Source organism: Lutjanus erythropterus, chromosome 5, assembly GCF_056507025.1.
Source record: "Lutjanus erythropterus isolate fLutEry1 chromosome 5, fLutEry1.hap2, whole genome shotgun sequence".
NCBI classification, from domain to species: domain Eukaryota; kingdom Metazoa; phylum Chordata; class Actinopteri; order Lutjaniformes; family Lutjanidae; genus Lutjanus; species Lutjanus erythropterus.
In genome coordinates, this window is record NC_139321.1 from 25,571,810 (window position 1) to 25,585,176 (window position 13,367).

At 39.0% G+C, this 13,367-nt stretch overlaps 1 protein-coding gene across 1 annotated transcript in view; it reads left to right on the forward strand.

The window, feature by feature from the left end:
- Window positions 1-396: 396 nt before the first annotated feature.
- The window catches only part of frmpd3 (FERM and PDZ domain containing 3), a 114,448-nt gene continuing 101,477 nt past the window's right edge, over window positions 397-13,367 (forward strand). Inside the window, exon 1 of the mRNA XM_084719384.1 lies at window positions 397-927. The gene's annotated coding sequence lies outside the window, so the exon portion shown is untranslated. The remainder of the gene's footprint in view (window positions 928-13,367) is intronic.

The following is a 13,367-nucleotide window of genomic DNA, read 5'->3' on the forward strand; positions in this document are numbered from 1 at the left end:
ACTCAGCAAAGGTCCTAAACTTTTGAAAATAAAGGACTGGCCAAAATATCCCCTTCTTCCAAAAATATGTCCTTACTCCAAAGGATTAACACTCAAATTGGTCCTCACAAAGCTGTATGACATACACACATAAACACAACCACACACACACACACACACACACACACACACACACACACACATGCACAGACATGCGTACGGGTATGGATGACTCATTAATTCAGCCATTGCCATGCATCCTTGATTAAATTGATACCGATAGATGGAGCAGAAGGGAAAACAACCTTTTCTATATTCTCCCTCGCCATTCTTCCTCCCCCGCTTCAACACACACCCCTCTCTGCCTCTCTCTCTCTCTTCCTCTCTCACACTGCCTCAGCATCTTGGAGCCACCGGCAGCATTAACAGTGAGGAAAGAGACTCTGTTTTCACACACACACACAGCACAGAGTGGAGCGAGCACGGACGAGCAAACACACAAAAAAAGCGCACACATACTCATTCACACACATGCACAGGGAGAAAACAGGAGGTGGACGGAGGCTCCAGCTGTAGCATGTCCACTGGCTGCAGCAATCAGACATGTAGGAGGAGGAGGTGCTCTGCTCGCCGTTCCATGTCCGCTTCAGTCCTCTAAGCACCTCCCATCCCCCCCGAACGCTCGCTCCCTGGCTCTGCGGTTGCTGAGGGGCTGGCTGGAATGACCCGGGAGAGTGGGAGACACAAGGAGATGCGCTAGACGGGGCTGCTCGCCGGGAGGACTCTCTGATCCTTGATCCCTCCTCTTCTCTGGGCTGGCAGATACAAGGCAGACCTCTGATCTGCCCCACAGATGCATGCCCATATAGGAGGGCATGGCTGTGTAAACCGAGGGTCTTCATCAAGCACAGCTACAGAGAGAACGACCACCACCACAGAGACACACAGGTAAGAGGCACCACAGCTGGGGTTGCTCTGCTGGTTCTATACTGATTGGCGCAGATGTGAATGTATCAACTATGTGTCGTCTGAGATATAGATCACTTCCTTCTTTGATTCACATCTGTGTTTATCACTTGGTTTGATTATTTGCTGAAGGGTTTGTGTGTGTTTGTGCTTGCCTGCTGTGCTGCATGGTCATTGATTAGAAGGGAGATGGGTCTCTGGATGAGCACTGTGGCAGCATGTTAATGGAATATGTCTCCTGGAGGACATGGTCCGATATCCATCAGACATCTGGGGAACGTCAGTGGGAATGAAAGAGGTACAACAGGGAGGCATAGCAGGAGAGAGGGGGGAAAAGCCTGAAAGTCCATGGCATTTCATATAATTTATGTGATTGTCACATCCTGTGGGCTTCCGCTGTTATTATTTTTTTTATTTTTTTTTTGGGAGTGGGGGGGCATTTGGCTTTGCTTTTCCTCAGTGCTTCATTTGCAATTCATATATTCATCCCACATGCCACATTTGCCCAGTTTTTCAATTAAAGTCTAAAGGCTGTATTTCATGGTGTGTCAGGGTAGCTGAAATGCCACAGAAGAGTTTGAAGAAAGGGTGCTTACTGTAGCTGGAGAGCAGGAGGAGAGCCCATGGGTGTGAGTGTGGTGTTACACTGAGCTGAGCAGGGTGGAAGTTGGGGTAGAAGCCTGGGGAGAGAGAAGGAAACTGTGATTTGCTGCATAATTAGACAGTTGCACACTGAGAAAACACATGTTGGAGCTACGAGAGATTCAGGAGTGAAAATGAACACTAACAATCATACTATGAAAGATGTGATCTTGCTATTGTTGCCTTAAGACTTTCCTCGGGAAAAGGGAAAAGGTCATTTTCCTGTGCAAAAGTGTCCAACAGAGGCTTTCTCTCCTCGACCCTCCAGTAAGCCTCATTGCATGACTCTAAAATGGTTATGCTGCTTTTCTCCTTCTGTGGATGTCAATGACAGGGGTAAAAGCAGCCCCAAAGAGCAATTCAGAGATTGGCCCAGGGTGGATGTGCTTATTCAGAGGTGCCTGTGGCTGAGAGAGATGAGCTGTCCAGTGCTGTTGCAAGGAGAATACATCACAGGACACACGGCCACGTACCCAGGAGGAATCAACAGAACGAGAGCCATTACTTAGATGACCAGGCTTTCTCTGATCTGATCATGTGGCTGTGCAAGTTATAGAGACACTGGACAGCAGAACATGAAGAGAATGAGACAGGTAGAGAGCGCTGAGGCCGTCAGGCCGGCAGTCAGACGAGGAGAGAGCACTCTCTTCAATGCCATGATTAATTTGAGAGGCGGTACATTCAGCATATGCCAAAAAATATCAATATTTTCCATTATACGTCGTGTTTCAGAGTGGATGGTGGCTGATTTAGAGGTTGATTTTAAAAGCTATACTGCAACATCTATCTGGATGCCACTAAGCCCGACACTGGTTAGGCTGCCGTTTGATTGAGTGGATGTCTGAGGTTGATTGCAGAAAATGCATGTGTAGGTTGATTGTGGGAGTTTTTTTATGCCAGCAAATATAAACACAGGCCTGACTGGACTATAAGAAAAGTTATCAAAAACTTCTGCTCCTGAAATATCATTTAATCATTGGGTAACACTTTATTGAAGGGGGGTGCATAAGACTGTCATGACACTTCCATGACACCTGTCACAAACATGAACATGAACAGGAGTCTTGATGAATGTTTTTGACTGTTATCATCAAGTGTTCAATCAATTATGCCATTTTGTATTGTATTGTTGACACAGTTTGAGATGTTTTTGTTATGACAACTTGACATTAATCAATATCCAATAATGTCAATGTTGTAACAGCTTGACATTATCAAACTGAAAGAAACTGTTTAGCTTCATGTTTTAACATTACATTAAACTGTCATATGTGGTTGGTTTTGACGCTGGCCATCATGAGACCATTATATGTGTGTCATAAATATTTTCTTTGACCTCAAGTAAAGTGGTGCATTTTGGACTTGTCATAAAGATATCATTACATGTTATGCGGCCAGTTTGACAGCAAGTAGAATACTGAGGTGACTTGCAGAGATACCTGATGGACAGATAGCAGTTAGCCTACCTGTTGCTAAAGTAGGCTATCTGTTATCTGCTGAACTGTAGCTTGCATTAGCTAGATAGCTTGGTTAGCTGTGGAGCTAAGCACCTATTTAGCTGACTCAGCCTCGGGGTGGCAGTCAAACCACCTCAGTACTGTACCTTCTCGCATCAAACTGGCCACTGTCAGTCTTAGTGTAATAAAACTAAATGACATCTTTATGATAAGTCTAAAATTTACAACTTCTCTTGAGATAAAGGAAAATATTCACGCTATACTTATAATGGTCTCAAGACAGCCAGTGTCAAAACCAACCACAAATGAGTTTGATAATGTCAAGTTGTCATAACAAAGACACCTTAAACAATTTCATAATTGACCCTATGATAAAGACTCTGTCGTGTTTATGACAGGTGTAATGTCACGGTTATGACAGTGTCATGGCAGTCTTATGCACATCCCTTCAAATAAAGTATCACTCATTATGAATAATGAGTTTTCTAAATGTGTGAGATACGATCAAAAGCACATTACAGTCATGAAATCGTTTCTGTGATCGTGCTGTACATTGTGCTCTCACACACACAGCTGCTGTTTTATCATCTCTGTCGACTTCTGCTTAGTCATTAGAGAGAGCAGAATAGCCCAAGGTTGTGGGGTAGAACAAATTAATACAACTTGTGGTGCAGTCTTTGCCCAAGTGCACAAACAGACACCAAGTTCTCATAATATGGCTCATTGAGACGTCCTGAATAACAGGACTACCACTGAAATACAGAGCCTGGACATGCTTTCAAAATCCAATCGGCTTCAAAGTAGCAAGGTCTGATGCACATGTAAGGAGAGGCAGTTGGCATGCGCTGGCAGCTCTGCAGAGGCACATAAAAGCACATTATAAAAACAGACTTGGCACTCGATAAAACCTACAGATTACACCAATTACAGTGAGGGGCATTTAAATGAGGGGAAACAACACGCATTATTTCAGTCTCGCAAACACTTTACGCCGGTAGTTAAGCACGAGTGGATAGCTCGGTTGCAAGACACGTGAACGCTCTCAGAGATACGCATGAATGCACACACTCACACCAACTGTTTTCCCCTGCTGGAGTTGATTTTAAATCAAAGCACTGATCTCCATCTTGTGTCTTGTTAGGCTAAACGATTTCTGTCCGGCTTTTAAAGCACCGCAGGATCTAAAATGCACGATGTGGGGTATGAGGCTTTTATATGTTCATTATTATCAACAAATCTCATGGAAAGACCAAAACCACCAATGAAGTGATCCTGCTAATGAGAACCATCTGTGCAACCACAGTCCTATGTAGCTTATGCCTCTTTACTATTGATCTTCATTGTTGCATTTAGGAGACACAATGTTCACTGTAATTACAGTAAGCATAGGGAGTGTAGTTCCTGTAATTCCTTTCAGCAGTGTAAAATGGAAATACATCCTTGTGCATACTTAATGGCTTTGAGCCAGTAGAGAGCTGTGCTCCAGAGATAAAAAAAAATAAATAAAAAATACAGCCATGGAGTCAGGTCAGGATAAACTACGCAGGCTATGGTTCATCATAATGAAGGCATGTGTCAATCAATGCAATGTATCCTCCACATGTTTTTCATGTAGTTCAGTAACATGCAGCTGCAGGCTGTGGCTACACTGGGGTTTAATCCTGGGAAGGTCAGTCAGACAGGTAGGATAGTTTAAGCTTTTTATATTATGCTCATTATAATGGTGATTAATGTTGAAATGGTATCCTTCTGCCTCTATAATTGTTAATACCAGCAGATAATACACTAAAGTGATCCCATATTTCTCCTTGTTACAAGTAGTGTTGCCTGATAATTGACCAATGTGTTTTGACAGCAGCCATAATTATACCTTAAAAACAAGTGCATTTCTTGAGATTCCTGGAATAGTGCACTTCTGATCCAAGGATAGAAAACATTTCATTTTTGGGAAAAAATATTAATCCCTAACACAGACAATACTTGTTAGAATTTTAATTTTAGTATATTCTTTAGTGACTTTGGTCTCTTCAGGATATTGAACATAGTTATACTTTATATATGTTTTTTTTTTTCTAAAACCATATTACAACAGCTATAATGAGACCGTTTATACAGTTATCCTTTCAATATTTCTGCTTGTACTTTCTGCCAATGTGGGCACCTTTAGTGATCTGAAGTTAAATTTTATCACAGGAATCCTTTTTGAAATGCAGGACTATAGGACTGCAACACTCCTACATGACAGATGAAACTATGTTTGATGGGCACCGTGTTGCTGAAGTGTGGTGGTTACAGAGAGGATCCTTTTTTATCAACTCTGACAACCGAAGGCTAAATCCTAACACTGATCCAACAATTTTGTTTAGTTCCCATGGAAACCTTTTGTATTTCCAAAGAATAGACAGAGAAAAACAGTCATTAGATAGATAGATGGAATGTAGAATAACTGTAGAATAAATCTCTCTTTCTGTCTCACGTGCTTGCTCTTTGGCTCATTTGGTCAGCCCTGACATCCAGCTGTTTCTGCTGCTGTATCTGAGGGGCAATGTGGCCGTGCTGTAGGCCAGGCTATAGGCCTCAGATGCACATAAGACAGGAAAAATAGGAAAAACAAAATAACTACAGTAATAAACTGGCAGTGTTACTGGGGCGATAAATATCTGAGTAACAACATGCATATTAATTGGTCTTTTGTGCCAGCACATTTTCTGAGAATCACGCTAGTGCTCCGCAGCAGAGCAGTGCAGTGTGAAGTCATTTCTTAACTTGGCCCGCATCCCAAACTATCAACAGGGAAAAAGAAGACAAAAACACTTGCAGCTAATGGAAAAACAAAACCACACTTTGAATGCTAGATTTTAAGATAATGTGTATGCTATGAACAGCCTTCTGCCTCAGCAAAAAAGAGAGGTTTGTACCATGAATCTGTCCAGACATGAGTGTGGGCTTTTTAGCTACAACTAATGACACTAACTAATGAAAAGATTGTCATAAAAAAATGTTAGACATATTCATTCTTGTCTAATTTCTGATCTCCAAAGAATTAATTGTAATAACTTGGTCTCCTGGCTTTTCATCTACCATCAGCATGAGGTCTAATGTTTATTTTACCCAGTAGGCTATCCTATTGTGTTTTGTAATAATAATATTCACAACAGCTTCAGCTGTACTTTGTTTTGTGCTAATTAGCTAAAGTAAGCATTTTTAACATGCTAAACTAACATGTTGAACGTGGTATATTAGTATGTTAGCATTGCCATGAGAATGCTAGCATGTAGCTCCAAGTGAAATAAGAATTGTTGTGTTTTCATTGCCTTAGGATGAGTCGTTTATGTCCACAGAGAAAGCAGGTCCACATCCATGGAGGTTGCAGTAGCCCAAAATGGACAAATCACACACTGGCTCTAAATAGGGCCTTTTGCCTTTTGCACGACTTTCGTGACCACTGTAGGTTCTTCTACAGTGCGTGAGATAACGTGTCTGTAATCTGCAAGCTCACCTCTACACACCACTAAATCCGACACACTGATCCTTTAAAATAACAAAAGACCACTGATGAAGGCATGTTGTTTCAGGTACTGGTGGGACATAAAATATGTTTCAGGAAGTCCAGTTTGAGTGACAGATCCATGAGTGTCAAGCTTTCTCAGACACCAACACATGCATAGTAATTGTCTGTGAGAGGATTTTTCAACTCTGGAAAGTTAGCACAGTGTAGAGCCGGGCAATATATTGATATTACATCATAGTGTGATACAGTAAAGTGATGTAATTTCTGAACTTACCAGACCATTCCAGTACCCATCTAGTCATTATATCTACATTAGTTACGACTTTTTGAAATCTCATTGTGTTAATATTTTGTCATCCGTACAACATTGTTGCAATCGATATCAAGGTATTTGGTCAAAAGTATTGTGATATTTGATTTTGTTCATATCACCCAGCCATAACACAGTGGCATCATTTCATCTTTGTGAGGTAAATAGTATAAATACGGTGTTCATGTTACAAAATCACCTACCAATGCATGCTCGCTTGTATATTGCCACTTGCCAGATGTTGTTGAATTGCGGCCCAGCAAAAGTTGAGCCAGATTCAACTGTTTTTGACAGAACTCTGCTTTGGCAACCACCCCGCACTGCCACTCTGGCCTATTTCAAATGAATCATACAGGCCTGTAGCTGATCTCAACACGGCCTGCAAGCTGATGTTGCATTCATTTTGAGATGTACATTGTCGCAATCCACTTTAAAGGACCAGTTTGTAGGATTTAAATATCCCAAACTTCAACCCCCGCCCCTTTCCAAGGGTGGAGAATAAACTACAGTGGACCAGAAACTCACAAAAAACACACAAGGCAGTATCTAATGCCAGTTTGTCCACTGTGAGCTACTGTGGAAACATGGCGGTCTCTATGGAAGAGGATCTGCTCCCTCTGTAGATATAAACAATATAAAGGTGATTATTCCCTAATGATCACATTTTTTTGGCCATATTCTTCCAATAAATCCCTGTAAAACTGGACCTTTAGGAGAGAACGTAGAGAGAGGTTAAAGGTTGAGGGAATTCACAGAAACATCCGTCGACCAAAATCTCTTTCCAACTTCAAAAGTTCTCAGGTCAAAAATGGCTTCATGCCCATTGTTGAAAATGCTCAGGGAAATGTATAGTCTTGGGGGAGAATATCTGCATTTTCTCTTGTTCACATGCTATTATAATCTTGCACGTTTGCACATAAATATGCATGCTTTACACACAAACACACACATGCACAGAGTAAAAACACAATCATTAGTGCAAGGATCATGTTGATGACTTTTTTTTTTTTTTGTTTCACAGGGTACAAACATAGCCAGGGGCATCAAGCTAATTACAATATTAACTGTGCTTTTATGTTCCCTTCTCTGTCACAGTGGCACTGCTGACACTGACTGCGTTAAAATATCAATAGAATTTCATGGTTGGGCATGACAAAACTCCACTCTAGTCCACCTGAGGGCGTGTGTCCGCAGAAGCCTTTCTGCAGCCGCGTAGGCTTGGAAAACAGATGACTGCAGTGTTTTCTGCAGCTTCAGCCAGCACTCCAAATCTCAGTTTTCATTTGTCAACAGCGAAAAACACATGGATTTTAAATGTGCTATAGATTTGTGTGCCGTAACAAAAACTCCATTTTGCAGGTGAGGACAGTTTTAGAGAAATAGCCGGGGGGGGGGGGGCTGCACACAGAGGGAGAAGTGGTGGGCAGACATGGTGCTACTGCAGGAGGAATGAGGAGCTCAGTGAGGTAGACTAAACTCAAGAGCCATCAGGACTCTCTCTGTCTCGTAGTCCACTCTCCATGTCCACACATGTGGAAATCCAGAATGAACTAAATCTTTCAGTACAGTAGGTCTTTCACCAAAGGACTGAAAACAGATAGATATATTTACTTAATATTTCAAAAGAATTTAATGGATTTCTCTTACTCTGTCTCCCTCTTCTACTCTCCATCACCCCGATGCCCCACCTCTATCCTCGTCTGCTCCTGTTGTGTTGTTTCTTCCTCTTCTTCTTGAAATTGAGTTCACGTGATGAATGCAAGTCAAACAGCGTAAAGCTTGTTATTTTTGTTAATTGTTTTGTTTTGCTCATATCACTGTTGTAATGTTAGAAATGTTGGATATTTTTAAAACAAATTTGAGAATAATGTCCATGACCACTGATCCATATAATCCATTGAATATTAATAATGTAATTAATTCTAATATTTAAATAATTAATATCTATATATACTTTATAACAACCATCATTAATGAAAGATAAATTGATAGTTAGACTTTTTTTAATAGTTATTTTACTCTGAACAACTGTTTAAGTAATGTATATATCTGCTTTATAAGCCATTTATTAAGCATTTTGGACATGAAAATAGTGTTTACAGATGCACTACACTGTATTTAACAACCATGTACAAAGTAGCATAACCATCAGTTGCAATTTTACAATAACCGTCCAGACAACATGTTCTCAATAGGTTCATGTATGTAATGTAACCTCATAGAGGTACAGACATAAAGTATTATAATCATCAGTTTGAACTTCATAATAGCATCAAAATAATGGTTATAGACTGTTTGCAAACTAATTATTAACTATTAACAAAGTGTTACAAATATTTGCTCCATCTTTCTATGTAATGATTTACAAATCTACTATAGTATAATATACTATAATGTGCGCCACAATAAAATATTAGTTTACTAATTTGATCAGAATGTAACTGACCCGCCCTCTTTGGCTCAGTGATGTAATAGAGGTTGATTAAACCTTGGTCAACGTTCTCCTTTTCCTATAAAAGTGACAAACAGGGTCACATCTTGAGTTAGATAATGGTAGTAAAATGCTTGCTAGCTAATGATTGATGCACACTGACTAGCTAGTTGGCTACAATTTTGCTAACAGCTTAAGATTATCTGTCTTTTACAGATCCTCCAACAACATCTTTTTACCATCTTGTTTATGTTTTCAACATAGATGAGCCTATCACATAACATATCTAAGTGTAAGAAACATTAAAAGGAGAAAGTTGACCCAGGTTCCAAGCAGAGTGAAAACAGCCTGGACTTAGGAAAAGTCAGTTGTGAGTAGTGTGTGCAGTCTTGTATTTGTCTTATTTACTATTTATTAATAATGTTTATTATAAAGTGTTACGGAATACATTTATACATCCTCCATAGTTCATGTAAAGTTTACATTTTGGAGACACAAGGTTTTGACCCAAAAGAAATGGCACAAGATCTTATCCAAGCCTTAAGATTAACTAAAAAAAAACTGAGATCTTTTCTCACAAAGTCCATTACATATCCACAATCATTTGAATAGAGAAGCAATGCACCTGTCTTCAGATAATATGCAGAAAATGAAAAAGAGTCTGATCAAGATAAAAAAAAAAAAGAAGTAATATATTCCTCAAGACTGATGCAAGTCAGAGAAACAGACAGAGACAAGAAAAGAGATGCATATAAGGATGTGGAGTTGAAGATGATTGATGGTCTTTATTTTTTTTCCAGGCAGAGGAGAAAACAATCTGCTGGAGGTGTGAGAAAGTAGATTTTGACAGTGCATTTCAAGTATTTTGAGATGAGGTTTAAAAAATAGTATGAATGCATGAATAGCTTTTCGCTGTCATGCCAGACACTCACAACAACAATCCTGCCTCTCTTTAGGAATGGCTCAAGAATTTAAGAAGCTTCTCTTCTGATAATATTTTAATTTTCTCACAGGTAACAACCCAGAGGACATGATCATTGACATGAATGTGGCATATTTACTAATAAGCTGTCAGATTTCACTCTTAAATCACACAGCAGCATTGAGTGCAGCTCTTTAGATTTCTCTAAATCACAGGCTTCAGTGGCCCTGCTGCTTGACTCACAAGGCATCACTTTTAATAAATTTTCTGAAGTCTTGAGGAAAATGCATGATTTTTCTGTCTAGTTGTGTTACTGAAGTCTTTGAGCTGCTCATAAGATAGAGATCTGTGCTCAGAAGATCAAACAGATACGGTATCTGTTATATAAACAGCAACAAGCAGGAAGATGAGCAGAGGAGTTTTACAGCAGAGAGAGCTCTGAATTTAACAATGCAGCCCATCGCTTGTAGACGAAATCGAACAATTTATGCACAGAAAAACCTGATATTGTGTACAAACAGTACAGCAACTCAATCTTATTTTTCACCCAGTTTTTTCATCCTGTAATAGCATTTCATTGATTTTAGTGTAGAACAATTGAGCAAGGTGTCACACATTGCTGCTCTTGCAACTATACTCTTCACTACACCAATAACCAACTTAATATAACTGCACTGTAAAAAAAACATACAGGAATTTAGTGTAATCAACTAATCTTTTCTCATTAACTTAACTTAAATATTCAAGTTTTATTTATTCAAGTTAATTCAACTTAAAACTTCTATTTATTTTCAGAACACTTCAGGATTTATAAACATAAGTTCTTGTAACTTGAAGTCTTTTGACTTGAAATGATGAGCTGAATGACTGTACTGTACAGAATGAAATCAACTCACTAAATTAAGTTTTTAAAGAAACATGATCAGCATATTCACAGCCTTCCAAGCACGCACTGTTTGACAGCTACTCTTAGAGAACTTTTTTATAGATTGATGAAAACTTGCTGCACGTCTCTAATACACTTTAAGATAAGTCATGTTTGCTTTCATTTGCAATAATGAAAATGCTAAGATGATGGATTAATATGAATTCAGTTTCTTAACCCTTACACTTTACATTAAAAAATTATCTTTATAGAAAATTAAGACTTGAATTTTTAAAACTGAGAAAATCTAAAATCAAATTTGTTTGTAATGTTCATCATTTTGACTGAAGAGTTGTTGGTAAGTTAACATCTTGAGCTAATTGAACATGTTTTCTCAAGTCCAACTGAATTATTTGACTAATTTGACTAATTTATTTGCTTTGAATTATTACAAAATTAACTTGACTTGAGAAATTTTAAGGTAGTCTGGACACTATCTTTTTTAAGCTATTAAAATATTATTTTTTATAGTGTCTGGTGTCCCAGAATGGAGGGTACAGTAACTATGGAGACTTGTGAAGACATGACCAACACTGCTTAAAGTTTCCTGAATGCAAATGATTAGAGCCATAAATTCTACACTGTGATTCACATTTTCCATCATGATTATCACACAGATTTCTGGCAATCAGTCAAGTCAAGAAACAGAAATTAAAAAAGGGAAGAAAGAAAATGAAAAACACGCAGGGACACTCATGTGTTCAGTATTCAGACGGGCTGCCCACAGGGCAAAATAAAAGAAAGGGAGAAAGGAACAAAATCAATTTTCTAAACAGCTTAAAGGAAGTTAGCACATGATGGTGCATTATATTGCAAAACTGCACTTGATCAATGGGAGCTTAAGCGTACTGTGTAACTGCTATTATTCAACAGTACAACAGTCAGACCTACACATTTCATGATTTAAGGTGAATTCTTCATGTTTTTGATGCTCTTGGTGTTTGTTTTTTTTAAGAGTAACTGTTTTAATAAAAAAACAGTTGGTATGTTTAACATCAGCAGCACCAGCATACTGTAGTTATATACAGAAACCAGACTGTCCTTCTCTAATACAATAATAAATGGAACATACAACAGGTGGGTGATGCAGAAGGAAAAAATTTAAAAAAATAATTCATAAAATGTCAGCAAAATAACTGTAACAGCATCTACAATAATAAGATTTATTCTGTTGCTATAATTACTTTTAGAATGTAATAATTGAAATACAGTTCATTCAGTACCTGGGTCACTGTGTCCTGTCTGTACTTTTGCTCACAGACAAAACATCCTCATTATGTTCATATTCTAAAAATGCCACACAATAGCCAGAATAATTTAAATATGCGCTTTCATAATTTTCGGTGCATCACTGAACAAATATTTTCTTATAAACTTGAATTAACAAAATGTAGAACCAAAAAGTAAGCACTGTAAACAGAGCACTACTCCACTACTGCCAGAAAACACTGTTGTCTCTGAAGAAAGCTGCTAATGAGAGGGAGAATTGAGCAGATCTCTCCTGGTACGTGTGATTTGTTGGAGTAAATAAGTCTGAGGATTCCTCTCAATCTTGTGTTATTGTCTTTCTGTGGAGATTTGGGAGGGATGTGATGCTCTTTGATGTGTGTGCTGCTGCCTCCCTGAAGCAGTGCAAACCAAAGATAAAAACCTCTCCTTATAATACGGAGCTTCACTTCAAAGGTGCGAGAGGAAGGAAACACTTTGACACATTGTCAGTGTTTAGAAACGCGTGTGTGTGTGTGTGTGTGTGTGTGTGTGTGTGTGTGTGTGTGTGTGTGTGTGTGTGTTTGTAACAATCTTGGCCAACAAACTTGTGTAAATTGTCTTCGCCTTTAACACAATTATTTATAAACATTACTTAGAAACAGAAAAAATGGGTTAAAGCTTCTAAAATCCTGTCAGTGTTGAAGTTTTTGTAAAAGTTTCACAGCGTTTCAACCTGCAAAAGCTCTGGTTATAAAACTAGAACAGCATCGCAGTGCCAGTGGAAAAGCATTACTACCTAGTATCACACTTTATTTGCAGATTACAGAGATCAGAATATGATCAAATTAGGGTGTCCCTATAGCTCAGTTAGTAGGGCGTGCGCCCCATGTATTGAGGCTGTTGGTCCTCTGCAGCGGCCGCTGGTTCGACTCCCGCCTGCGGCCCATTTGCTGCGTGTCATCACCTCTCTCTCTGCCTCCTTTCCTGTCATATCTTCAGCTGTCCTGTGATTAAA